The sequence below is a fragment of the Ovis aries genome, chromosome 15 (assembly GCF_016772045.2).
Source record: "Ovis aries strain OAR_USU_Benz2616 breed Rambouillet chromosome 15, ARS-UI_Ramb_v3.0, whole genome shotgun sequence".
Lineage (NCBI taxonomy): Eukaryota > Metazoa > Chordata > Mammalia > Artiodactyla > Bovidae > Ovis > Ovis aries.
The window spans coordinates 696,631-700,351 of record NC_056068.1 but is presented as its reverse complement, the minus strand read 5'-3'; the positions used below and the strand labels follow the sequence as shown (position 1 = coordinate 700,351).

The following is a 3,721-nucleotide window of genomic DNA, read 5'->3' as shown; positions in this document are numbered from 1 at the left end:
TAACACAGTTGCTGATCACAATTTGCTGGAAGAACTAACATAAATTAGTCAGTATACATTAGCACAGATTCTTAGTAGAGAGTATTTTGAGTATCTGATTTTATTCAGAGACACTTAAATGAGTCCTATTAAACCTATTAATAATTAATGCCTTTAAAATCATAGGATCCTCTTCTCAATAAGCACTTCTAAATATTGGTTCATGAATTAGATCATTTCAGGTGATTTACGTGTTTCATCAAACTAACCATGGAAAAATGCAATAATGTCACTGTATTTATTCTTTTGAAACTTTCCAAAAACAGGAACACTGAAATCTTTTGCTTCATCTTGTTTTTATTTTGCTACATTGCTATTTGGATACGAAATGTGCTCATCATGATTTCTATCACCTGCAGTCAGCTCATTGAGCAACCCATGTATTTTTTCTTTTATTATCTCTCAGCAAAATGGCTGTCTAAGGAGGCAATACAAATAGCTGTGAAAAGAAGAGAAGTGAAAAGCAAAGGAGAAAAGGAAAGATATAAGCATCGGAATGTCGAATTCCAAAGAATAGCAAGGAAAGGTAAGAAAGCCTTCCTCAGCGATCAATGAAAAGAAACAGAGGAAAACAACAGAATGGGAAAGACTAGAGATCTCTTAAAAAAAATTAGAGATACCAAGGGAAACATTCATGTAAAGATGGGCTCAATAAAGGACAGAAATGATATGGAACTAACAGAAGCAAAAGATACTAAGAAGAAGTGGCAAGAATACACAGAAGTGCACAAAAAAGATCTTCACAATCCAGATAATCACGATGGTTTGCTCACTCACCTAGAGCCAGACATGGTGAAATGTGAAGTCCAGTAGGCCTTAGGAAGCATCACCATGAACAAAGCTAGTGGAGGGGATGGAATTCCAGTTGAGCTATTTCAAATCCTGAAAGATGATGCTGTGAAAGTGCTGCACTCAATATGCCAGGAAATTTGGAAAGCTCAGCAGTGGCCACAGGACGGGAAAAGGTCAGGTTTTCATTCCAATCCCCAAGAAAGGCAATGCCAAAGAATGCTCAAACTACTGCACAATTGCACTCATCTCACATGCTAGTAAAGTAATGCTCAAAATTCTCCAAGCCAGGCTTCAACAATACGTGAACTGTGAACTTCCTGATGTTCAAGCTGGTTTTAGAAAAGGCAGAGGAACCAGAGATCAAATTGCCAACATATGTTGGATCATGGAAAAAGCGAGAGAGTCCCAGAAAAACATCTATTTCTGCTTTATTGACTATGCAAAGCCTTTGACAGTGTGGATCACAATAAACTGTGGAAAATTCTGAAAGAAATGGGAATACCAGACCACCTGACCTGCCTCTTGAGAAATCTGTATGCAGGTCAGAAAGGAACAGTTAGAACTGGACATGGAACAACAGACTGGTTCCAAATAGGAAAAGGAGTACATCAAGGCTGTATATTGTCACCCTGCTTATTTAACTTCTATGCAGAGTACATCATGAGAAACCCTGGACTGGAAGAAACACAAGCTGAAATCAAGATTGCTGGGAGAATATCAATAACCTCAGATATGCAGATGACACCACCCTTATGGCAGAAAGTGAAGAGGAATTAAAAAGCCTCTTGATGAAAGTGAAAGAGAAGAGCGAAAAAGTTGGCTTAAAGCTCAACATTCAGAAAATGAAGATCATGGCATCCGGTCGCATCAGTTCATGGGAAATAAATGGGGAAACGGTGGAAACGGTGTCAGACTTTATTTTTTGGGGCTCCAGAATCACTGCAGATGGTGACTGCAGCCATGAAATCAAAAGACGCTTACTCCTTGAAAGAAAAGTTATGACAAACCTAGATAGCATATTCAAAAGCAGAGACATTACTTTGCCAACTAAGGTCAGTCTAGTCAAGGCTATGGTTTTTCCTGTGGTCATTTATGGATGTGAGAGTTGGACTGTGAAGAAGGCTTAGTGCCGATGTATTTATGCTTTTGAACTGCGGTGCTGGAGAAGACTCTTGAGAGTCCCTTGGACTGAAGGAGATCCAAGCAGTCCATTCTGAAGATCAACCCTGGGATTTCTTTGGAAGGAATGATGCTAAAGCTGGAACTCCAGTACTTTGGCCACCTCATGAGAAGAGTTGACTCACTGGAAAAAAGTTCTAATGCTGAGAGGGATTGGGGGCAGGAGGAGAAGGGGATGACCGAGGATGAGATGGCTGGATGGCATCACAGACTCGATGGACGTGAGTCTGAGTGAACTCTGGGAGATTGTGATGAACAGGGAGGCCTGGCGTGCTGCGATTCATGGGGTCTCAAAGATTCGGACACGACTGAGCGACTGAATTGAACTGAACTGAATCAGGCTATGGTTTTTACAGTGGTTATGTCTGAATGTGGGTTGGACTGTGAAGAAAGCTGAGAGCCGAAGAATTGATGCTTTTTAACTATGGTGTTGGAGAAGACACTTGAGAGTCCCTTGGATTGCAAGGAGATCCAACCAGTCCATGGTGAAGGAGATCAGTCCTGTGATTTCTTTGGAAGGAATGATGCTACAGCTGAAACTCCAGTACTTTGGCTACCTCATGTGAATATTTGACCCATAGGAAAAGAGTTTGATTCTGGGAGGGATTGGGGGCAGGAGGAGAAGGAGATGACTGAGGATGAGATGGCTGGATGGCATCACAGATTCGATGGACATGAGTTTGAGTGAACGCCAGGATTAAGTGATGGACATGAAGGCCTGGCATGCTCCTATTCATGGAGTTGCAAAGAGTCAGACATGACTGAGTGACTGAACTGAACTGAACTGTGTCCTTTGCTACACATCTAGGGTGATAGCCAAGCTAATAACTGACCTACTTTCAGTAATCAGGACCATTTCCTATAGTAACTGCGTGGCACAGCTCTTTGCCATGCATTTCTTTCGAGGCATTGAGATCTTTAATCTCACTGGAATGGCCTATGACCGTTAGGTGGCCATCTGTAAGCCCCTGCACTACACCGTCAGCATGAGTAGACAGAGGTGTAATGCCATCATCATTGCCTGCTGTACTGGGACATTTATACACTCTGCCAGTCAGTTTCTTTTCAGCATCTTCTGACCCTTATGAGTTAGATCACTACTTCTGTGAGGTGTATTCTTTGCTGAATCTGGTCTGCTTGAATACATGCATGATAAGTTTCTTACTGATTGCTAATTCAGGTCTAGTTGTTTTGGTGACCTTTGCTGTCTTGATGCTGTCTTACTTTTTTATATTGTTTGGCATCAAGGCATACTCCATGCAGAGCCACAACAAAGCTTTCTCCACTGGCAGTTCTCATATCACAGTTGTAGTCCTGTTTTTTGCACCTGCATCATTCATTTACATCAGACAAGCGACAAATTTCCCAGATGATAAAATGTTAGCTCTTTTTCACATCATCATTGCCCCAATGTTCAACCCTCTGATCTACATGCTGAGAAACACGGAGAGGAAGGAAAGTTGGCATCGTCTTGTACTTCTGGAAAGAAAGTAAGTTTTCTGAAGCTTTTTGACGTTTCATCACGACGTTCCATGAGACCATGGCTGGGAATAAGATCCATTCCCATCACCTCTGCTAGGAGAGATAAGTGAAAAAGACAAAAAAAAAAAAAAAAAAAAAAAAAGCATATCCTGTCTGTTGTTCTATGTTTCTACACTGGCACCTTACATAATTTTAAGCATTATTCTTACCCTCATTCATCTGTCTTAAC

The 3,721-nt window shown here is 41.2% G+C and overlaps 1 pseudogene; it reads left to right on the top strand.

Moving 5' to 3' along the window:
* The first annotated feature begins 249 nt into the window (after nucleotides 1-249).
* Nucleotides 250-3,504, top strand: LOC106990675 (olfactory receptor 4P4-like; annotated as a pseudogene).
* Nucleotides 3,505-3,721: the final 217 nt, after the last annotated feature.